The sequence below is a fragment of the Hylobates moloch genome, unplaced genomic scaffold (genome assembly GCF_009828535.3).
Source record: "Hylobates moloch isolate HMO894 unplaced genomic scaffold, HMol_V3 SCAFFOLD_6, whole genome shotgun sequence".
Classification (NCBI taxonomy): Eukaryota; Metazoa; Chordata; class Mammalia; order Primates; family Hylobatidae; genus Hylobates; species Hylobates moloch.
This window is the reverse complement of record NW_026652281.1, coordinates 45286725-45311593: the sequence shown is the minus strand read 5'-3', so window position 1 is coordinate 45311593 and position 24869 is coordinate 45286725. Positions and strand designations below refer to the sequence as shown.

At 38.7% G+C, this 24869-nt stretch overlaps 2 protein-coding genes across 13 annotated transcripts in view; one reads left to right on the top strand and one right to left on the bottom strand.

Moving 5' to 3' along the window:
* GIN1 (gypsy retrotransposon integrase 1) overlaps nt 1-8791 on the bottom strand; it is a 176229-nt gene extending 167438 nt beyond the window's left edge. For 3 of the 7 annotated variants that reach the window (XM_058440673.1, XM_058440672.1, XM_058440674.1), the window contains exons 1-2: nt 8623-8790; nt 712-801 (exon numbers count right to left, since the gene is read on the bottom strand). The gene's annotated coding sequence lies outside the window, so the exon portion shown is untranslated. Of the gene's footprint in view, nt 1-711; nt 802-8622 lie in introns of all 7 variants that reach the window. The other 4 variants (XM_058440668.1, XM_058440671.1, XM_058440667.1 and 1 more) reach the window with 3 other exon arrangements.
* Nucleotides 8792-8866: 75 nt separating this feature from the next.
* MACIR (macrophage immunometabolism regulator) overlaps nt 8867-24869 on the top strand; it is a 31623-nt gene continuing 15620 nt past the window's right edge. For 2 of the 6 annotated variants that reach the window (XM_058440677.1, XM_032156708.2), the window contains exons 1-2: nt 14080-14194; nt 21063-21152. The gene's annotated coding sequence lies outside the window, so the exon portion shown is untranslated. Of the gene's footprint in view, nt 9324-14079; nt 14195-14327; nt 14485-14717; nt 15089-21062; nt 21153-24869 lie in introns of those variants that run through there. The other 4 variants (XM_058440676.1, XM_058440675.1, XM_032156710.2 and 1 more) reach the window with 4 other exon arrangements.

Sequence of the window (24869 nt, the reverse complement as noted above, 5' to 3'; positions counted from 1 at the left end):
TTTGTCTTGCATGAACTTGGGTAGTAAATTTTTCCAGGGAATGCATGGGTGAATCCTTTTATTTAGACAATCACAAACTGTAGCCTAGGATGAGAGAGAAAAGAAACTGCAAGGTGATTTTGAACACTAGTTTATCTTTCCTAATTACATACTTCTTAACATTTCCAAGCCTTTGTCACGTGTAACAGAAGAAGGTAATAAGACTATCTTATTCATAAGTAACTGTAGTGAGATTGAGATTAGTGAACATCAGGATCCATACCATTACGTCCCTGTGAGTCTTCTAGTAATGAATTCTGTTGAAAGCTTAGGTAGGATGATCGCTTAAATATAAAGGTGTCTCAGAACTGGAAGAAGTCTAAGATATGATAATCACCTTGTAGCGTACATTATGTGTCCTGTTATTTAAATGCGTATGTGAAAGTTCTGGGTTTGTCTTTTCAACTAAATTATAGTTTGAACTTAGTGCATGTAAATTATGCATTGACAAAGGCAGAATACTTTGAGACGTGAATGTTATTATATGTTATTGTGGGAAGTTTTAAATAGCAACTGGAAACTTATGGTAAAATATTTATTTTAAATAGTTCTTCTTTACCAACATTATTTCAGAAACACATCTAACATGTGGCTGTTGAAGCAATATGGAAACATGAAATATTAAGGAAATGTCACTTATACATTCATAAGTTTGGTTTGATGTACACTCACTTGATGTCTTGAGGAACTGGGGCTCTGTTGGTGCCATCCTCAATTAAAGTGCGAGCACTGTAGATACAGCGTTTTGCCAGTGTTGATCTACTGATTTAATAGGCATTCACTTGTTAAAATGAGTTCACATTTATTTGTTGTCTTATTTGGTTAGGTGGCTACACGGCTGATAATTCTCTGACTTTTAAAGTTTACTTGCAATTAACGAAAGCCCCCAAGAAAAGAAGGGGAGAGGTGAATGTGGGAACTGTGGTTGCTTTCGTTAGAGGTGGTTTTCCTGTAGTAAATTGAGATGCTTTGTGTCTACTGAGTATAATCCGTGTGGCAACCTCCTCCAACTTCACAGGCTCTATTCTCTCTGCAAGATTTGTGAAGGAGATTTATTTCACATTCATTTCTGAAGCCTCAGTTTGGCAACCAATTTTCCACATGGCATCCCCTCCACTGCCCCCAGTTCCGGTATGGGCTTCTACCTTCTGGAACTCTATCTGTCCTCCATACTAGGGTGCTGGGCTGGACTTCACATTGTTGATGTAGAAATTCTATACATCTTTTATTACTATGTGCCATAATTCCCTCAGAGCACCAGCAGTCAACCCTGCTGTGTGGGTGAAAGTTTTCCCTGAAGAATTCAGAGTTATTAAAGAAAATTCATTACAGCAGAGCGGGGAAAACCCTTCTAAATTGTACCCTAAATATGTTTGTTTCTCTAGTCTAAATTCATGTTAAGGAACATAAACTATTTCTTAACTGCAATATAATATGGAAAGATGGAGCACACTTTACATTGCGTATAGAGCCATGTCTCTTCCCCCTAGCTTACCTCACAGGTGCCTTTGTTTTCTGATGTATGTGTCCATAAAGCCTTCCCACTATTAGTTGTTTTGGTGGGTCTCTGTTTTTTAGAACTAGGGCTTTTGCTTTCTATAATTTTAGCGCTCCTTAAGCCTCTCCCACATTTCAGGTATATAGGTTATATTAATACTGAAGGCGATCTGGAAAAATGAATATTAGTTTTATAGATAAGGAAATGGTGTTAGATAGGTTAGATAATTTGAACAATGTCATGTGGCTAGAAATCCTAGATTGTATGCTTTCAAAGTCCATGCTATCACCTGAGATTTTTATCACATTGTATCTTGTAAAGTAATTGAGTGACATGGTAGGATGTCAAGGCTGCTTCAACTGACCCATAAACGTGCAAATCTTTTACGGCAATAGGAACAAAGCTTTTTTTTCTGTTAACTTCCTTTTTTCAGGAAAAGAATGAGTATAGAGACGAGTCTTCATAATTTAAAAAGATAAAGGTTTTGCCTAAGTGCTTGGGAAGAATAACAATTTGCAATACTGTAGTAGCTTAATTATTAGAAAGGTAAAAAACTTCATATAATTTCTGACTAGAAAGTTAACAGATTAATCAAGACTGTTAGCAACTGGAAAGTCTCAAGCTTTGGTTGAGAATTTTTCATTGACATTTAAAATTTTAATTTTTTAAAATGGGCATTTATTTTACATAATCAAAATTCAAAACATACAAAAAAATGTATAATAAAAAGTTGACCTCCCAACCCTGTCCCCAGGCCATCAGCTGTTTCTCCCTAAAGATAACTAATATTTTCCACTTCTCATTGTGGTTTTGATTTGCATTCCTCTAATGATAAGTGATATTGAGCATTTTTTCATGTGCTTGTTGGCCATGCGTATGTCTTCTTTTGAAAAGTGTCTGTTCATGTATTTTGCCCACTTTTTAATGGGGTTGGTTTTTTTGCTTGTTAATTTATTAGGTCTCCTTTTAGATTCTGGATATTATGTATTTGTTGGATGCACAGTTTGCAAATATTTTCTCCCATTCTGTAGGATGTCTGTTTACTCTGTTGAAAGTTTCTTTGGCTGTGCAGAAGCTCTTTAGTTTAGGCAAGTCCCATGTGTCAATTTTTGCTTTTGTTGCAAATTGCTTTTGGAGTCTTCATCATGAAATCTTTACCAAGGCCTATGTCCAGAATGGTATTTCCTAGATTTTCTTCTAGGGTTTTTGTAGTTTTAGGTTTTATGTTTAAGTATTTAATCCATCTTGCATGGATTTTTGTATCTGGTGAAAGGAAGGAGTCCAGTTTCAATCTTCTGCATATGGCTAGCCAATGATCCCAGCACTATTTATTGAATAAGGGGTCCTTTCACCATTGCTTCTTGTTGTTGATTTTGTTGATGATCAGGTGATTGTAGGTGTGTGGCTTTATTTCTGGGATCTCTAACCTGTTTCCATTGGTCTATGTGTTTGTTTTTGTACCACTACCATGCTGTTTTGGTTACTGTAGCCTTATAGTATAGTTTGAAGTTGGGTTGTGTGATGCCTCTGGCTTTGTTCATTTTGCTCAGGATTGCTTTGGCTATTTGGGCTCATTTTGATTCCACATAAATTTTAGAATAGTCTTCTCTAATTCTGTGAAAAATAACATTGGTAATTTGATAGGAACAGCATTGAATTTGTAAATTGCTTTGGGCAGTATGACCATTTTAACAATATTGATTCTTCTATGTCATCTTATACCAGTCAGAATGGCTACTGTTAAAAAGTTGAAAAATAACAGATGCTGACAAGGTTGGGAAGAAAAGAGAATGCTTACACACTGCTGGTGGGAATGTAAATTATTTTAGCCACTGCAGAAACAGTTTGGAGATTTCTCAAATAACTTAAAACAGAACTACCATTTGGTGCAGCAATCCCATTACTGGGTATACATCCAAAGGAATATAAATCATTCTGCCGTAAAGTCACATGCATATGTATGTTCATCATAACACTTTTGGCAATAGCAAAGACATGGAATCAACCTAGATGCCCATTAATGGAAGACTGGATAAAGAAAACATGGTACATATGCACCATGGAATACCACACAGCCATAAAAAACAATGAAATCATGTCCTTTGTAGCAACATGGATGCAGTTGGAGGCCATCATCCTAAGTAAATTAATACAGGAACAGAAAATCAAATACCTTGTTTTCACTTAGAAGTGAGTAAACATTGAGTACACATGGACACAAAGAATGGGACAATAGAACCAGAGGCTATTTGAAGGTGGAGAGTGGGAGAAAGGTAAGGACTGAAAACCTACCTATTAGGTATTATGCTTACTACCTGGGTGACAGAATCATTTGTACACCAAACCCCAGTAACATGCAATTTACCCATTTAACAAATCTGCACATGTACCCTCTGAATCTAAAACAAAAGATGGAAGAAAAATATTTTTTAAAAGTCAATGGCCAGCCGGGCGCGGTGGCTCACGCTTGTAATCCCAGCACTTTGGGAGGCCGAGTTGGGCGGATCACGAGGTCGGGAGATCGAGACCACGGTGAAACCCCGTCTCTACTAAAAATACAAAAAATTAGCCGGGCGTGGTGGCGGGCGCCTGTAGTCCCAGCTACTCGGAGAGGCTGAGGCAGGAGAATGGCGTGAACCCGGGAGGCGGAGCTTGCAGTGAGCCGAGATTGCGCCACTGCACTCCAGCCTGGGCGATAGAGCGAGACTCCGTCTCAAAAAAAAAAAAAAAAAAGTCAATGGCCATCTGTTCCTATTTCCTATTGTACCACATCACCTCCTTCCTAGATTTTGTGGAGACATGTTAAACCCCCAAATCCTTTCCAACAGCCTCTGTCACTTCCAGTTTGATTTAAAAAAACACAAAAAATTATATTGTCCACTTTTTGGTTATGCTTCTAGAGATATGTTCTAAATATGCATAAGTGTTGCTTTTATCCTTCTTCAGTTTTAAAAAACATTTTATTTTGAGATAATTGTACATTCACATACAGTTACAGGAAATAATAGAGGGATTCTATATACCCTCTACCCAGCTTTCCCCAATGGTAACTTATAGTATAGTACTATATGATACTGTATTAATATTATGGTACAATATCAAAACCATAGTACAATATCACAACCAGGATATTAACATTGATACAGCCAAGACACAGAATATTTATGGAATCACAAGAATCCCACATGTTGCCCTATTATAGCCACATCCACTTCCTTTCCACCCCTACTCCCTTCTTAAACCCTGGCAAAAACTAATCTATTCTGCATTTCTATAATTTTGTCATTTCAGTGATGCTATAATGTTATAATGAAATAATGTTATAATGAAATCATACAGTTTGTAGCCTTGTGAGATTGGGGTTTTTTCTCTCACTGTAATTCACTGGAAATTCATCCAGGTTGTTACATGTATAGTTTTTTTTCTTAAATTGCTGAGCAGTATTCCATGGTGTGTATGCACCATAGTTTAGCCATTCACTTGTTGAAGGACATCTGTTTTTTTTTTTTTTCCAATTTTTGTATATTATGAATAAAGCTAAATGTTCTAAGCATTTGTGTACAGGTTGTTGGGTGAATTTAAGTTTTTCTTTCCCTAGGAAAAATGATCAAGAGTGTAATTGCTGGGTTGTATGTGGTTGCATATTAATTTTTTTCCAGATTGTTTGTCTAAAGTATCTTCCAGAGTGGCTGAACAATTTTATATTCTTACTAGCAATGTGTGATTCAGTTTCTCCACATCCTCATCAGCATTTGGTGTTGTCATTATTTTTATTATTTTAGCCATTATGATAGTTGTATAGTGATATTGTGGTTTTACTTTTTATTGCTTTAATGGCTGATGATCTTGAACATCTTTTCATATGCTTATTTGCTGTTGATCTATATTCTCTGATGAAATCTCCTTGTATCTTTGCCTCATTTTCAAATTGTATTGTTTGCTTTTTTAGCTTGAATTTGAAGCCATTAATTATAAATTCTAGATACTACTACTTTGTTTAATATGAGTTCTGCAAATGTTTTCTCTCAGTCAGATTGTCTTTTTTTTTTTTTTTTTTTTTTTAAGAGACCTGATCTCACTCTGTTTCCCAGCTGGAATGCAGTGGCAAAATTATCGCTCGCTTCAGCCTTGAACTCCTGGAGTCAAACAGTCCTCCCACCTCAGCCTCATTAGTAGCTAGGACTACAGGCATATCCCACCATGTTCGGTTAATTTTTCTTTTATTTTTTTGTAGAAATGGAGTCTTGCAATGTTGCCCAGGCTGGTATTGAACTCCTGGTCTCATGTGAACCTCCTGCCTCAGCCTCCCAAAGCACTTGGATTAAAGGCGTGAGATACCATGCCTTGCCCTTAGCTTAGCTTGTCTTTTTATTCTCTTAATAGGGTCTTTAATAAAGCAAATGATTTTTATTTTTTATGAAGTCCAATTTATCAATTTTTCCTTTTATGAGTCATGCTTTTTGTGTTATGTTTAAGAACTGTTTGTCTAGCCCTAGATCCCAAGGTTTTCTATTTTTTCCCTAAAAGTTTTATGGTTTTATATTTTATATTTAAGTTCTTGGTTCATTTTGAGTTAATTTTTGTTATAAGGTGTAAAACTTAGGTTAAGTTTCAATATTTATTTGCCTATAGATTTCTAGTTGTTGTAGCACTATTTGTTGCAAAGTCTATCTTTCCTCCATTGAATTGCTTCTGCACCTGTGTCAAAAAGCAATTTGTCATATTTGCATGAGTCTGTGTTCTCTATTCTTTTTCCTTGATCTATATGTCTATTCCTCTATTAATACCTAGTTATGATAGGTATGTAAGCCTTGAAATAGGGTAGACTGACTCCTCTCACTTTATTTTCCTTTACCAAGGTTATTTTAGCCATTTTAGGAATTGTGCTTTTCTATATAAATTATGGAACTGATGTTTTTACTAAATGAGTCTCCAATCCATGAACATGACATATCTCTCAATTTATTTAGATTTAGATCTTCTTTTATTTCTTTAATCCAGGTTTTGTAGTTTTCAGCACACAAATCTTGTACATCTTTGATTAGATTTACACCTAAGTTTGTATTTACTTATTTATTTTGAGACAAAGTTTCACTCTGTTGCCCAGCCTACAGTGCAGTGCTGTGATCATAGCTCACGGCAGCCTTCATTTCTCTGGCTCAAGGAATCTTCCTGCCTTAGCATCCTAAGTAGCTGAGACTATAGGTGCACACCACCATGCTCAGATAATTTTTTTTATTTTTAGTTGCTCTCAAACTCTTTGAGCTCAGGCAATCCTCCCACCTTGGCCTCCCAAACTGTTGGGATTACAGGCATGAGCCACAGTGCCTAGCCTATTTATCTGTTTTTGAGTGATTATAAATGATAATCACTTTTATCATAATTAGATTTTTGTATGTTTACCTTGTCTCTTGTAACTTTGCAGAACTCACTTTAGTTTTAGGTATTTTTATGTTTTTTTTTTTTTTAGATTCCTTGGGATTTTCATATAGACAATCGTATCATCTGCAAGTAGCAGCAGTTTTATTCTTCCATTCCAATCTGTATGCCTTGTGTTTCATTTTCTTGCTTTATTGTTTACTGTACTGGCTAGAATTTCCAACACTATGCTGAATAAGAGTGGTGAGAACAAACAACTTTGTTTTTTCCCAGAATCTCAGGGGGAAAACACTCTTTCGCCATTAAATATAATGTCTGCTGAAGATTTTTGTTGATACTCTTTATGAAATTGAGGAACTTCCTCTTTATTCTCATTTTTCTATGAGTTTTTAAAAAATCATGAATGGGTGTTGAATTTTGTTAAATGCTTTTCTGTAAATTGTAAGATCATGTAGTTTTTCTCCTTTAGTCTGCAACTATGGTGGGTAACAATGAATGATTTTTGAATATTGACCCACCCTTGAATTCCTGAAATAAACTTCACCTGGTCACAATGTATATTTCTTTTTTGTTTATTGCTGAATTCTGTTTGCTAATATTTTGTGAGGCGTTTTGCCTCTACACTCACAAGAAATATTGCTCTTTAGATTTTTCTCTTTTTCTGGTTTTGGTATCAGAATAAGACTAGCTTCATAAAATGACCTGGGAAGTGTTCATGCATCTTCTATTTTCTGGAAGAGATTGTGCAGAATTGGTGTTAATTCCTTTTTAAATGTATGGTAGAATTCTTCAATGAAACCATCTAGGCCCAGAAATTGCTTTTCTGGAAGTTTTAAAATTATAAACTCAATTTTCTCAACTCTTGGTTGTACTTTGCAGGAGGATTAGGGAAAAGTATATCTACTCCTTTCCAGGAGGAGAAGTCTCCCCATTTAATTTCGACATATTGAACTCTTTTCATCACACTTTTTGTACAATTATAGCATACAAAATGCTTTCCTCTACGTCTTTCTTTTATTTACTGTTATATTTTAGAGATCACTTTGTATTCATTTATAAAAAGCCTCTTCATTTTAAAATATTTGCATAATATTAAGTAGTTGTATCATTATTTCTTTAATCAGTTTCCAATTAATGAATTTTAAGTTGTTTCTCTTATAATAATATAATGAATAACCTTGCATATATTATTTTGTTGCAATGATTTCAATAAAAATTTACAGAATATTACACACAGCTATATGCAGTATAGCAAGTTAGCAATACAGGGGGCTTTTTTGAGATCCACTGAAATTACCATATTCTGTTTCTATTTTATGGCAATAAAATGGAAGTTACAGGACTCCTACAGATAAAGCCTGGTCTCTGTTCCCATCTCATGCTATGACAAGGAATATCCTGATGTTAACTGTTTTAGGCTTCTGCCTGAAGGAAAAATTCTTCGATTCTCTAAATGGTTCTAGAATCCCGAATTGGTTTGGCTCATGGACAAGGGTTGGTGCCCAGTCTTTAGTGCCTGCCCAGCTTTTGTAGACCTGAGTTGGCTAACGTCTGTATAGGATGGTATGTGTGTGCGTGTGTGTGTGTGTGTGTGTATGCATTGCAGAAGGTAAGTTTGAGGGTGAGGGGTACTCACTTTTTTTTTTTAACTTTTCCCAAGAAAGAAATCATAGGCCAAGTCTGATATACAAATGTAATTTTCTTACCTCATTGGAAACACTGCCTGCTGAATAAATCTCTCTCAGTTCTTTCATAGGAACATCAAAAAAGGCAAGAATCAAGATCTCTAGCCATGTCTTTGTTGATATTTAGCAGCTTTCTGGGAAGAAGCCAGAGGTCTTGGTATACCTTGATTAAGTTTGTGCATCAATTGTTTGACATCTTAGACTTCAATTTCCCATAGAATTGTCTTCAGAGAATCATGAAATATTATGACATCACACTGTAATTGCATAATGACTTGTCTGCCTATTCACTTAATCTTAAAGTCCTTGAGTACAGGATTGTATCTTCTCATCTATGGGTTCCCAGACTCTAACACAGGTGTGGCACATAGTACGTCTTAAAAAACAAGAATTGGAAGGGACCTTGAAGACTATCTAATGCTATCTATTGTTAGGGGGAGGACTTCCTCCTCACTCCTGATGTTTCAGTCTTAATGGAGAAAGTATCACTGGTAATTACATTCCTAATCTATCTCCTTTCCACTATATTCTTCCCAAGGCAGGAGGAGAGTATCTCGTTGGAGAATTAAACTGGGCATGCTCAACCTAGCTGTTTTCATTACCTTCTTGGCAATAAAGTGCCTGCATGGGAGCAGGTGTTCTCTGTTCCTTAAAACCTAAGTCTTACCTCCGCAGGCTTTGATGTGGGGAGGCCTGCCTGGCCTGATACTGCCTCTTATTGGGTAGGTATATCAGTCTAATTATGGGATTTAAAAAATAGAACCACTGTAATTGTACATTAAACTATGTCTTCCAATGTTACAGAAACAATTGGCACCACCTTTATGCCTTTTATTTCTCAATTTGTTTGGAATGGGGCAGGAAAGGGGGTGCTACTTGGGCCCTCTTGAAAACCATTTCTCTCACCTCTTAATTTATGAATGAAGGGGCTGAGGCCAACAGAAGTAGTTTAATTTGCCCAAATTCAAGTGGTAGTTTATGCGTACCTGTTCTGTGCCAGTCTAGGTATTGTAGAGGATATATGTATAAACACAACTCAAGTTTTTTAAGAAGCTTATAATTTAGTGACCAACCGGAGGTCCCACAGCAAGCTGGAACCGAGAAGTGATTTCTCTGTTGTTTATAATGCTGTTATATTTTTGTTTCTTCTATTTTCTATCTTCATTTTTATTGATATAATTGAGTTAAATGGGCTTTTCTATGCAAATTATGGAACTTAATTACATTTTCTTTCTATGAAAGAGTATTTCTAAAAGCACAGATTTTAATTCTCTGACCTGCTTTCCTCCTCCGCACATAGGAGGGGCCCTTTGAAGATTATCAAATGGTATGCTGGTAAACTGGCTTTCCGGGGGGTGGGGAGATGAGAGAGCAATGGGAAGCCCTGTTTATAGAATTTGCCAATCTCTATGGTGTAAATACTCCTACCATAGCTGATTTCAAGCTACTGATGATTTAACAACCAGTTTGCAAAGTTCCTGAAAATTTAGCAATCAGTACTTCTGAGCCAGATACAAGATACAAGCTGGCTTCAGCAGACCTTACCTACAGGTTCTTCTCCCACTCCTCACAGTAAAAATAGGCTAAATATTTACTGAGCACCTGTTATATGTCAGTCTCTGGGCTTTCTTTGGGGGTTAGACATAGTCCGAGACCTCAGGGAATGTATAGTCTAAAGGGGGAGATAGTATATTTCAGCACTGTGTGGTATTAGGCTAGGGGAATGAGAAATATCAGTAGGAATCAGAAAACCTTCTTAGAGGTGGTGATATCTACACTGAAATCTGAGGAATGGCAAAGAATTAGTCAGACTGAGAGGGAGGGATGGAGAAGAATGCTCCACAGGAAACAATTATGTACAGGCTTAAATAATGAATAAGCAGAACGCGAGTGTGGAGTTAGAAGTGGTCTAGCAAGAGCTGAAGGGCAGCCTGCATTTCCCTCCTGAGCGCCCACTCCACATATCTGGCCTTCTGCTTGACACCTCCATGAGGGTGTGCCACAGAGTCACCAAATTCAGCATATTCCAAAGTAAGCTCCTTACCCCTTTCTCCTCCTCAGCTTGGTCCACAGTACTAATTGTCTCTTACTTCTATGGCTGGATAATATTTTGAGACACTAATTTATGATTTTTTTTCCAACTTGTATTTACCCCCTTGTTGCCTTGGGGAGAGATGTGGCAGGGTAGAAAGCAGTTGCCTGCAGATCAGTTTTTCATTCTGGCTCTTACTGAAAACAGCCTAAGCCCCAGAGACAGAATAGAGTTTGCTGGCAATGGCAGAGTGTCTGGGGAAAAAAAATGAAGAGGAAGGATTTTCCTTAAGAAGTTATTCCCTTGTATCTGGAAAGAAGAGGCTAGAAGTCAGTATGTCCCAAGGCAGTGGGATTTGAGCCCTGAACTTGGACCACCATAATACCTAAACATAAATGACTGAGGATGTGTGAGGCTTAGCAGGGTGGTCCTGGATCTAGGAAATTCCTCTGGCCTCAGGTGTGGTGCTGGAGCCAAAGGGAGGGAACCAGTGTATAGGGCAGGGCTGTCCCCTCTATAGGCGGGTTGTGCACTGTATCATGGAACCATAGATGGCAGCTCCGGGAAGGAACAAAGGAAACCTCTGTGGACAGATGACTGCAATCTGAAGGACCTCCCCTCCACTCCCTGCCATCATCATCCACTCATGGTCTGGCCTGGCATATGCTCTTGGAACTTTGACCCTGCTCAAGGCAGTGAAGGAAGAACTTTACAAAAGAGTAAAGCCTTTAAAGAGAAATAAAATCATATGCAGATTCACGTTCTATGTTCTTCTCCTAATCTCCTCAGTGTCTCAAAGGGCTGATCCCCGTAGGCTGTTTCCCTGGCTCCCATGGCAGGTGTATCAGACTTGGCCAATGCAAGGCACTGGAAGGAGATTGGAGGGCAGGAGAGGAGAATGTATAGTACATTTCCCCCTTCTCCCTCCCTAGATTGCTTCTTTGGCAGTGGTTGTTTCTCCTCTATGGCCACAGCTCTCACCAGGCTGGCCATGCTGCCTGGGCCCTGGACTCCAATAACCCTGCCTCTTCTCTTATTTCTCCAGCTAGAGGCTGCAGTTGCTAGTTTCTGGATTACTGTGCCATCTCCTGATTAGCTTCTGACTTTTTCTATCACTTACGTTACCAATTCCTTGCATTCAGTTACTTCTGTGGATATTCAAAATGGTTTCTGTTTTCCTGGTTAGACCCTGCCTGAAACAAATGAGTTTACAGAAAAGAAGCCAATGTGGTATTTCTTGCACACCTGGCTTTGTAGATTCTGTTTTACATCATTATGTTGCTATCAAATTCACCTCTTCTGTTCTCTCAAGCTGGTTGTTTGCTAGCTGACATCATTTACATCAACGTAGTATAATATTTCCCAGACAGCTGACATTTTAAAGTCATTTTAAAGGGATTTTCTGGAAAGAATGCCTTGAGGCAAAGACATAACTTACACAAGGAGCATGTGAGATGGAGCTTCTGAGTCCCCAGATTCAGAAGGCCTTTCAGGGCTCAGGGTCTATTCTACATTTGGGCCTAACCCTTTATATGAATGCCATTTTTCTTTATAGATTGAAGAGATCTTCATAAAACACTAACAAGCTCTGGGAAGGGATTCTGCATTAACTCGCACCCCTTATATGCCCCTCAGCCACGGCACTTGCAACCCACATCCAATCCGAGTGAAGACAGTACCCAGTCAGCATCTCTAGGTGGCATAAACATATCCTTGATGGGGCCACACATAAAGCTATTATCAACCATTACTGACTGGTGAATTGGTTTATTAGGTGTTCTTTGTGACACTCAAGAACTGACTTAAGTTCTGATTGGGTGAAGAGTCAGGGTTAGGATGGGAGCATAGAGCACCACCCAGGGAGGGAGGCAATTTGGAGACAATGCCCTCAAGAGAGCTAGCCTTGGGCCTAATAAACTAAGAGGGGAACTTTATTGCTTTTGGCCAAAGCACACTGCCAAACTCTCAGAGCAAAGGGCAAGTACAAAACATTCTTCTGAAAAAGTTATAAGATTTCAGACAGGAAGGAATGCAATTAAGTCTCAATATAAAATATACAATGTTTTGGAGGTGGTTTTATGAGAATGATCATCAGGACAATACACTATTGTGTCAAACAGATTATAATCGGAAATAATTTTCAGTGTATTCTCCTAATGTAGTGATGCAAAAAAACTTTCTTCATTTATTTATTCATATCATGTTGTGCTAGCTTCTATATTTTTGAAATTACATACAAATCTATGCTGGGAAAAAAAAGTAACTGATGTTTTCTAAAATTGTTTAGGGAACATTCCTTAAAACTTACTCTTCCCGCTACCTTCCCGTACTTATTTTAGGGCACATAAGCAGTAGCATAAAATGTCTTATAGCTGAGCAGCCTCCGGGAGTCGTTCTGTTGAACTAGAGGTGTTTATATATTTTTTGCCTTTATATTATCAGGAAAATATGTAGATTCTGGAACAAGTGTGAATCAAGACTTGTTTAAACTTGTATTAATCTACTCCAGATTTATGTCTTTTATGTTAAGATAAAGCATTTTGTCTTTTAAAAAATAACAAACTCTCTTGATTTGACACTGGAACCGAAATTTATAACACTTATAAACAATTTTGGGGTTCACTGACTGCGTACACATTCAGCCTTAGCCACTTAATAGGCATATGACCTAAACTTTCTGCATCTTTAAAATGTGGATCATAATTGGTTACTTCCTCATAAATGGTTATTGAGAGATGTAAATTTGGATATGCATGCCAGTAAATATTCTTATTGCTGAGCTTAACCAGTTCGGCAGAAATGTACATGAATTGAGCGAAGCAAATCTTCATCAAAGAAAATAATTTATTACAATAATGGACAAGATCAACATTTGTGCAAATTAAAAAATAGTTAATCCAATCAGAATCTGAATTTGAAGTCCCCCCCGCCCCGCCCCGCCACCTTCACTGGATATTACGAGTTATCGTAGACTGACCCTGTAATTTTTAATTTCATGGCCTTCTAGTTTTCTGTACTTTTGCTCAGTGCTGAGCCCTTTAAGCAGAGACTCACAAGTGCCAAATATCAGCACACCACTTAACTGAGAAAGCCGGAGTGTTCCCAGGTCCGCAAGTTGGAGCTCTTTAGTTGGAGTGCTGGGTTTAGACTAGAGAGCGGGTGTTGCGACTCCTCCTCCCCACCACCAGTCAACAACCCCGCCCACCCCCGCCAACTTCTTCTGGCCTCTTAGCGCCTTTCTCCAGCCAGCCGGCCCGCCCTTCCTCCGGGTGTCTGAGAGCTGGGCGCAGGAGGCGGGCTCAGCGCTGACGGGCTGTGCCTCTGCAGCCAGAGGGAGGAGGCGGGAAGGCGGGCGGAGGAGGAGGCGGAGGAGGAGGAGGGGGCGGGGACTACGCAGGGCGGTAGCTGGCGCTGAGCGCGGTGGGAGAGGAGAGGGTACCCGGCTGGCTCGGCTGGCGGCCTCTGCCCGGATCTCGGCGCCGCAGTCCTGCGCCTCTCCCGCCCCTGTCTCCGGCTCCGCAGCCCCGGGCACGGCGGAGGCAGCGGAGCCCTGGGCCATCGGTAGGTTGCACGGCGACGACGGCTCCGTCTGTAACCTTTTGTGCTGCAGAAAAGGTGGTGGTTATGGGGGGCTTGGGGGAGTGGGTTTGCCCCAGTCTGCGATCCCCAGTGCCAGCCCCAATCGCGGCGCCGCCCCTTCCTCTCCGCCTCGTGTCTGGGCCGGGCGCACGATGCCCGCGGTGCTGGGGAAACTCGGCCGGACCAGCTTCTGCGATGGGCGGCGGGGCTGCCCCAGCGTCCCTTGGCCTCGGTGGACCGGTTCCCAGGCACCCGAAGGGGACTGGAGTCTGGTAAACTGGGTGGGGCCCGCGCGGGGTGCGGGGAGCTTGCGGTTCCCTGGCACAGGGGTGGGGCCGGAGACGCCGTGAGTGTGCAGCGCGTGTGAGTGTGCGGGGGCGTGCGCCCCCGTGTGCGCGCGTCGTGCGCTCGCTGGGGAGGTGCGGGGACTCGGCGACCCGGAGCGCCTCTCCCGCGGTGCCGCGGTGCGGAAGTCGGGGCGCGTTGGCGCGCACGCTCGCTCCCTCCCTTGGCCGCTGTTCCCGCACCGCGGGGCAGCGGGCCTGGAGGCCCCATTGAGAAGTAGCTTTCCCCGGCCGGCTGCACCTTTGGCTGCGTGCCCGGCCGCGCTAAGGGTGCGACTGCCCGGGTCAGATAGCACCTCAGGGCGAGCCCCGGTGGCCTGATCTCGCCGACCCTCCTCGTCCGGGTTGCAACCCGGCTGCGAGGCCGCCCGCGCCCTCCGAGTGTCTGCCGGTGCAGTGGGGGTGGACTGGCCGACTGTGGCCGTGTGCGCGCGTGTGGATTGGGGCCCGGTCCGAGCCAGAAGCTTAAGCGGCAGATGTCGTCGGGCATTGCCGCCCTCGCCCCACCTGTCGCGGGTGGACTTTGGGGCAGGTGGGAAGCGGAGGAGAGGGGTTTCGAGGCGGGTGGCAGTCAGACCTCCAGCACTCCAGCAACGCGGCCCCATTGTGAAGCTGCCAAACTCTAGTGGTGGAATCTGCAGGTCTCCGCCAGAAAGGAGATGGGAACGATGGCCCCGTCCTTTTCCCCTTGCTAGTGTTCCACACGCTTAGGAACTCCCTGCCTCTCCTTCCACCTCAGTTTTCAACCCGGTGGGTTAGTGATTTGGGTGGAACGAAGATTTCCGTGTGTGTGTGTGTGTCTGTGGTGCACAGGTAAAGCTGGAGCTGGGAACTTTTTATTTGAGCAGGAAGAAGAACGGAGGCATTTTAGAGTGTGCTTGCCGCTCCTAGCTGAAAGAACAATTCTTGCACATTTCTGATGTTACTAGACTCATTTTCCTTTTTTTTTCCGAAGAGCCAACCTACAATTTAGGGTTGTTGTTTTATTTTCTCAAATCCTGTAATGCAGGATTGACACTAGAGAGGTAGAAATGAGCCTTTCCAAAGTTTATTTTCCCAGTCATTTCAAAATATAATATTGGTTATTACGGCAGAAGCTTTTGGCCGCGATTTATGATTACACTATTAAGTTAAATGAATGTGTCACAGAATCCTCAGTGTTTTAATTATGTAACTGTGAATGCATTATAAACTTAAAATGAATAGGATGGAATATAGGAGTTAAATGAATACAGAGACCTGTTAATTTGATAACAATTGATGTATAGAATATGCTTTTGCTAACATTTTAGTTTAATTGCCAATGAAAGTGTTAGTAACTATTTCAGTGTATAAGATATATTTGTTGATATTATATAACAGTCAATGAATTTGCTCTTTGTGTATTTCTGTGTATTTTAGAGAGCTGTTATAAAATTAGCTCAAAAGTATTTAATATGGTGAGAGTAATAAAGCTTTATGTACAGGATTTAAAATTTCTTTGCTGATTTGTAGCTGGGGGTGAGGTGGGGGATCAGCTCCTTTCCTCCAGAGAGAACTTGGATTTTGTCACCAGCCTATCAAAATGAGTACCTGGTTTTAAGCTTTCCCAAAGATTACCCAATTCCACCGTGTACACCTGTCCCATTTTGATGATGCTTCCTAAGAGACAAATTTCTTGTAAAGGCTGCATGTTGACCTTTAGTTCCACTTACTGTCGGTCATATTTGCAGTGAAACTGAATATTTTTCTAAAAGTAGAAGGATGACACCACGTGATAAGAAGATATTAGTAACCTAGGTTTAATTTTTACTAGCAGAAATGGAAAGATAATGAGTGCTACACTTTAAGGGGGTGGATTGCTATTAAAAGAACTGATACTAGAAAGAGAAACACATTTCTGTCTTACTGAACGAATTATGGGTTATCTTACGAAGTTGGCAAGGTTAATCGTTTGTAAGGTCAAGGATGGTTTCAGAAAAGTCACACCCTAGAGTATTGATGACTTAGTTTTTGCAAGTTGCAAATGGTAAAGTAAGAATATTTGAAAGAAACCTCTAAGGTGAGCATCTAGGTGCAGCTAAACATTTTGTTTTCATTGTTGTGTTGTACTTTGACAGTTAAACCATTTTGTTTCTGCTTAGTGTTCAGTTAATATTCCTCCAGAGATGTTTTGGTTCATCTTTTGCTTGTTTTTAGCGGTCTTTGAAACTAGTGGTTACAAAATATTTTCACTATTTTGAAAGGAATTTTTAAAAATTGCTGTTTGTTTTCCAAGTGCTTTTCCATTATTGATCTCTTCTTAAATAGCCACTCTGAAAATTTTTTCTTTCTTTCTTTCTTTCTTTCTTTCTTTCTTTCTTTCATTCTTAAAAATGTTTTGGTGGGTGGGCTTCAGGTTAGGGCCATGAAAAAAATGAAAATAAATGTTTTGGTAGCTAGAATTAGAACTCACAGCTTCTACTGTACCAATTTCTTTGCCTAAAATTTGTCTTTTTGTAATATAAACTTTAATGATGAATGAGATTTTTGTTTACCAGTATTTGAAAGGGCTATGTGCTGGTCCTCATATTTATAATCTTACGATTTGTGATCGATGTTGTTAAATTTTTTCTTACTGCTGTTTTGTTAGTGATCTGTGCCGAAGCTTGAGATTTGCCACTTTTTGTGTGTGTGTACGGATTTTGTGTGGACATAAACATTTCCAAATGGAGCTTTGTATATTTTTGGGAAAGCCACTCCCTTTTCTGGATTCCTAGTGCCATTCAGGTTTACTGTTATTAGAAGGATTTATTTCCATGTCTGCCCTCCCCTCTGACGCAGTCTCAGGCCATCTCTTTATATGTGCACCAGTGCCTGCACAGTGTGGGGATATGTAATAAGACTCAAGAAACATTGTTGAATGACTGAATAAGTGAATACCTAAGTGGGTACACCCAAAGAACTCAGACCTGTATGGGAATTCACTGCTCAAGCAGAAGGGTGTTTCCCTTTTTAAAAAAGTCATTGCCTTTCCATGTTACTTTTGAGTAGGATAACAATTAAAACAGCCAAACTGAGACACTTTTGAGAGTTAAAGGGGGTTGCTTTCAATAATTATGCCAGGGTATTGACTATGAATTGAGATATATAGTCACTCTTCTTTTGAAAGGCATTCTTATTTACCTGTGATAATAACTATCACCTGAGAAATTCGATACATTTGGTAGTTAATGTTTGCAAACTTTTCTATTTGTAGAAGCTCCATTTGCAGTGAAATGTTGGGTGTCTTTTGCTTAGTCACCCATGACTTTCTTATCCAGAAGTCTGTGGGCAGCTCTTGGCCAATGCTTAGTTTTTCCTATTTTTATTGCTTATGGGATAATGTCCCACTGCATTCTGTTTCAACTTCTTATAACTGGAAGCATTTATTATATCCTGTAGCCTTTGCTCTATTTACTTCGGTCTTTATTTTTATGCAGCATTTAGTCTATCTTCTAAGAATTTCAAATGGACTCCTTTTACTCTTGCTGACTGTTTTGGAGAGGAAATCTGTTGATATCTTTCCAAGCCTTCAGTGTTCAGACATCGGCCAAAACCAGTTGCAAGCGTTAGAGAATTGTAGATTTTTAAAGTATTCTAAAAATGTGTGTTATTTGAAAGGTACATGTTTTGGGAATTTTTATATTACAATCTTTTAATTGTTATAAGTGGGAGATGGGGGTAGAACCCTTAGTGTAATTTTGTAGTAGATTTCTTTATGGGTTATGTCTTAAAGAAAAGGTATAATCTTATACTAGTTAGTTTCTGGTCTTGTTCTTTTTATTTATTTTTCCCTCTTTTTCACCATATACCTCCTCCTCCTCCTCGTCCTCCTCCTGCTCCTCCTGCCCTTCCGCCTCCTCCCACAAAGCAGTAAGCAGAATCAAAATTAGAAAAAGTGAGAATGTAATGGAGCTCCTGCACCTTGGTTTTTCTTGTGTTGCTCCCTTGGACATTGTGTTTATATTCTATTTTTGGCTTGGCACTGGCATAATAGGAATAATCAGTTACTACTCTTTGTTTACTATGAAATTACCAACCATTTCCTAGATTTACACGTCAGCTCCAGTGCAAGAGTTGGATAATGTCTTTAAGGCTCCTCTGCTTTCAGATCCAGACTAAAGTTTTAGTTGATTTCTTTCTTTTGGTGTTGAAAAAGAAACTCTTTGAAAGTGTAAAAATTTTTCTAATGCATTTAAAAGCTTGAAAAGAAGAATATTGTCACCAAATACACGAGGCAAATTATATGAAAGTTTGAATGAGATTTAAGACTGTCAAAACTATTCTTTAGGATTAAGACATTAAGATATATCTAATGTTCCTCCTGCTTGTTTTTCAACTGACATTTCTAAAAGTATAAATGAAATCTATCCCACTTTGTGATAGACGTGGTCTTGAGAAACAAAGCTGAAATACATAATTGTATTTGATATCCAACCATATAACCAGACAGTATTGGTTGATACCTTCTTTTCCTGTCGCATAATTTATGATTTTAGAAAATAGAAGGTCATAGGAGAAGGAGTCCATGATTCAGAAGGATTTTGTATAAGACTTTCCACGATGTGCCACCAAATCCTAATATTTTTCAAGTTGGAAATAACCTTGCAGCTAAGTAGTTTCCCCAACCATTTCACAAATGAGGCAATAAAGCTGTTAGATAAAGTGCCTCCCCAGACACTTAAAATAGAATTTCACTTATAGAAATTACTCGATATACATTTTGCAGGATAATGATTATTGTGTAAAAGGCTATACATGTGGTCTTATCATTGAGCAGAGGCCAGAGTGTAAAGTAAATGAACTTTGGAGTCAGACCAATTGGGGTTCCAATTCCTGCTGTGACTCTCATGTAGTATCACTTAAGAGTACTTTAAAATAGGGATACTACTAAAGAGTACTTTAAAAATGGGATAGTAATATTTTCTTCATGGATTAGTTAAGATTAAATGATATAAATTGTATATCGCTTTTGACATAAGGAAGATGCTAAAGAAATGTTAGTTTTTAAAACTCTTTCCCGTTAAAAATCCATTAAATAAGAAATGCAGATGAATGTTATTAGTATTGGGGAAATTCTTTGGGATAATTATATTAAATAAACATTTTGTCTGTAGGTAACAATTTTTGTTACAGTTTACTGTGTGTTAAAACTAGAGGCTTCATTGGTGGGGTAGAATCAAGGCTTACTTTTCAAGATTTTTTGGTTCCCCAATTTGAGAATAGTTGGTGGCAAAAGACATGAAAGGGAGTGTTTCTGTTATCTACATCTGAAGAAGTTGCAAAGGCTGGTAAACATGCTAGTTTCTTGGAATGACAGTTCTTGGTGCATTAGCTCCTTCCAGTTTCTCAAGCTAAAGAAGCACATATTAAACTCAGTAATTAACTATTTCCTTTGGATAAAACTCTCCTGTACTGGTAAGAAAAGTAATAAAGTTACAAACTCCTTGCCTTTTCTCTTGTAGTTTGTCTTTTGTTTGATAAGGTATTGTACTGTTGCCACTTCTCGGACTCTGTGCACCTACATAGGTAAAATGAATCTACTCGCTTCATTTGACACCCCTCCAGCTGCTTCTGTTGTTTAACCCAACAGAAAACCAACAACCAAAGAAACTTTTACAGGTGGAAAAGGACTTTGGAGGGTTTTCCTCCTCTCAGCAAATTAACCCTACTAACTAGGGAAGTAGGAGATAAAGATAGATCCTCTTACACATTAACTTCCCAGGTAAGAGAGGGAAGGCACAGAGGAGATGCTAGAAACCTTAAGTAAGGTGGTAATTATAAAAAAGTGCTTTTTCAGTCACTCTCTTTTTTTGTTGTGTTATCCAAGAGACTTCTAATCATTCGCCTCACATCAGTCTTATGAAAGATTTACATTGTTGCTGCTTTATGGCTAAAATGAGTCGATAGCAAAAATTAATTGCATAGTAATAGCATCACAAGTTGTAAAGAGCTTTGCAGCATGTAAAGCATTCACCTACCTCATTTCATTTGATCCATCTAACAACTGTATTAGGGAGGAAGGGGGGTTATTATGGTCCACATTTTAGAGATTGATATTTATGCAGGGTCAAGAGGCAGAGTTCTTAGCAAGGCCAGAGCTAGGAACTATGGCCTGTGTTTTTGATCCTAGCCTAAACATTATTTTTTTTCCATAGAGTACTGTGAATCAGTTGAACACATGAATAGGACTAGGATGGTGAAACCAATACTTATTATCTTAATTTTTCTTGTCTCTTTATTTAGCCCAGTTAGCTACTCCTAGTCTCTAGGTAGAATTTAAGTAGCGGAATGCGGAGAAATACACATGATAAAATGTTTGAGGATGCATTTAGGTGAACAAACTCAACATTAATTGAATTAATTAATTATTGGATCCTATATAACCTATACTTGATGTTACTACCTCCTGCTAGTTTCATTCTCTTTTGCAGTTAGAATTGATAACATGTTATAAGTTGTGTTACTTGTTAACTTAAAGGTTTATTTTTGTATTTCATGTTTAGTACCTGGAGTAGAACAGAAAAATTATTATGTCTGTGTTCCCTTGGGACTCATTGGAAATTGTATAGTGACATCTTCTGGGATTTAGTCTGGTAAGTTATATTTTGCTTTTTCTGTTTGTTAACAGTTGTATGAACACAATACCATAATGTGTTTTTTAAAGACTACATAAACAAGTGAATGTGAAATGTCAGTTAATCAAGTGAATGTGAAATGTTGGTGTATTATTGCAAATATGTATACTATAATTACAAATTTTTAATGGTGATAAATGAAATTATTATTGCAATATGCAAACATTATTTTATTTGAAATGTTTGACGAAGTTTTCCTTCCTTTAAATTTCTTTAACATAAAGATCTTATGAAATAATATTTCAAAGTATGGTAGTTAGAGGTAATTGCTCCAATTTGGGGCAAATTTTAGTGAAAACATTAATCTCCAAACATTGCTGAAATAATTTGCAAAAAATTCTGGTTATATATTATCGTACATAAAGAATGAGCTAACAGGTGTGTCTGAAAGGAGCATTATTTTCACTTAGTCATATAGCAGTTCACTGAAAATGTGACATTCTTTTTATCACACCCTGAATTTAAACTGTTAAAAATATGCAATGCTGTTTTCTTCCTTTAGTTGTCTTTTTTCAGTGTGTCATCTGTGTATCTTTGCTGACATAGTTGTCCATGTGTCTCGAAGTCTTTGAAGGGAAAAAAGAAATTTATAATGATCTATGGTAGCTCCTTAGCATTCTCAAGACTGTATTAGTGCGACTTCATGCTTTGGTGTGTCATTCTGCTTGGGCGTTATCTTTGTACATCCTTGCTTTGAATTATGTAGAGAGGTCATAATCCTTAGAGAAAGCAGAGTTTCATAATAAGTGATTTCTAAATTTCTAGTCAGTAGCAGAATGATTCAAAGAAATGGTAGGGGAAAACAAATACTTTAATCTCATTAAGTGGATAAAACCTATTACATTTATGAAAATGCATTTTTGAACATTGGAAAAATGGAAACATTACTAAAATTTTCAGTTTTGAGGAAAAGAGTAAGAAGTTTGAAAAACATAGTACAAAGTACTTTGAGAGGATATTGAATAAAAAATAGTGTGGCCTGGTCCCTGACTCAGCTAATAGAAATAAAGCACAAAACTAGAGCAATGGGTAGAAACTACAGGAATATATGTGTGTGTATCTATGTCTATCCATCTATCTCTGTATATACCTGTATTTATACAGTTGTCCCTTGGCATCCTTGGGGGATTGGTTCCAGGACTTCCCCCAGGTACCAAAATCTGATGATGTGTAAGTCCCTGATACAAAAATGGCATAGTATTTGCCTATAACCTATGCACATCCTCTTGTATACTTTAAATAATCTGTAGATTACTTATAATACCTATTACAATGTAAATGTTACATAAATAGTGGCTGTACTGTATCATTTAGGGAATAATGACAAGAAAACCGTCTATACATATTCAGTATAGATGTAATTTTTTGCTTTTTCAACTATTTTCTCTCTGTGGTTGGTTGAATCCATGGATGCAGAACCCATAGAGACAGAGGGTTGACTGTATATATGCATGTACATACAGATATATGTGTAAATAAATCAACATTCTGGCAGAGCTGCACAAGGTGAAATGAGTCATCTTGGGAGATAGTGAGTTACCTGTCACTGCAGGTGTTCAAACATACACTGGGCAACTGTTAAGATTCCTTTTGATTCCGAAATTGTATGGTACAAAAAAAGTTAAAATTTGGAGGACCATCTGAAACGTGGAAATATGTGACAAGGAGTTCATTTATTTTTAATGTCAGGTTTATTATAACTTAGTAAAATCCATCCTTTTAAAGTGTACAGTTTGATGCATTTTGACAAATGTATCCAGTTATGTAATGACCACTACAATCAACAAATAGAATATTTTCATCACCCCCCAAAATTCCCTTTTTCCCCTTTGTAGTTATCCCCTCTCCCCACCCTAGCCCTTGGCAATTAATGATTGATTCTGGCCAATAGTTTTGCCTTTTCCAGAATGCCACGTAAGTGGAAACATGTAGTATATAGGTGTAACATCTGCTTCTTCCACTTAGTGTTTTCCCAGATTGTTCCACTTCATTGCTGAGTGGCATCCATTGTAGGGATGGACTGCAGTTTGTTCATCTCTTTCCCTGTTGATGGATATGTGGATTGTTTCCAGTTTCGGTGTTTGTGAATGAAGCTGTCATAAATACTCACATTCAGGTGTTTGTATGGACATGTATTTTCATTTTTCTTGGGTTAGATATCTATGAAGGTGGTGGCTGGGTTGTTGAATGAGCATTTGTTCAATTTTATAAGTAAATGCCAGACTGTTCTCTAAAGTAGCTGCACCTGACAAAGGCTTCTAAGTAGCTAAAATAACTATGCCAAAGTGTGTGCAGATAAAGGAGCCCGATTCTCATTCAGCACAGATTTATTTTTATTTTATATGCAGTTTTAACACATTTGGTTAGCAGATATTTCCAGCCCACAGAGGATTAGGAACAGTAAATTAGAAGGCCTAGGGGTAGGTTGTTAGCAATTATAAGCAACCAAAAATTATGTTCACCAACATGACTATACAGTAATTACTGATTAAAAACAAAGCAGGGACTTACAAGAGTGAAACTCTTCTGTCTGATAAGTTCTATCTGACAAGTTCCCAAGCCTATATGCATAGTAGAATCACCTGAGAATCTTTTACAAATTGCAGAATCCAGGCTACACCCCAGATCAGTTAAATCACAAATCTGGGATGGAAAACAGACATCAGCTGTTTTTGAAGCTCCTTGCATGATTCTGGTGTAGACAAGTTTGGGAACCACATGCTAGAAGCACAACATGGACTTGGAGCCAGGGGGCCTGGGTTGTAATTGTGGGCATTAACTACCTATATGGCTCTGGGCAGGACCCTGTCTTGGTGGTTTCAGTGTCTTCTCTATATTTTGAGGTAGATGTTCCAGGTAGGTTATGTCCGAGATGATTCTGGCATTAAAACTATATCACTCTAGCCAGGGGCGGTGGCTCGCACCTGTAATTCTAGCTACTTGGGACATTAAGGAGGGAGGATTGCTTGAGACCAGCCTGGACAACATAGTGAGACCTCATCTCTAAAAGTATAAAATAAATAATTAACCAGATGTGGTGATGCACACCTATGTCCCAGCTACTTGGGAGGCTGAGGTTGGAGGATCGCTTGAGCCCAGGAGTTTGAGGCTGCAGTGAACTATCATTGCCCTACTGCACTCCAGCATGGGTGACACAGCAAGACCCTGTGTCTAAACAAACAAACAAACAAAAAACAAAAATAGGTGACTCTAGATATCGTAGATATCACTAGACTGGTATTAGCCATGCTTAGGAGACCCTATTTCCCCAAAAATGGCTCTATAAGAAATGGTTTGATTCAAGTATTTCTTGAAAAGGATTTTCTTAACATGATGACATTTTTATTCTGCATATTTAAAATGGTTATGTTGATATCTGTTTTCTCTTATATGGTATTGCTGTATGTTGCTAAAAAAAACAGTGAAAGCATATGGAGCAGTGTTTTGATTACTGGGAGTGAATTTTTTTATAATCTTATTTTAAAAAATTCTCAGAATGCAATTTCAAAAAGAATTCTTTGTATAGCAGTTTTGAAATTTATTAGCTATTTTCAGAGCTGGTCTAAGGAGCTAAGGCACCTAGATCATATTTTCAAAATGTTGCTCTTTGTGCCAAATAGACAGGAAGCTTGGCCTCTTGAAGAGTGTTCAAAGCTGTGCAGATTTTATACAGGT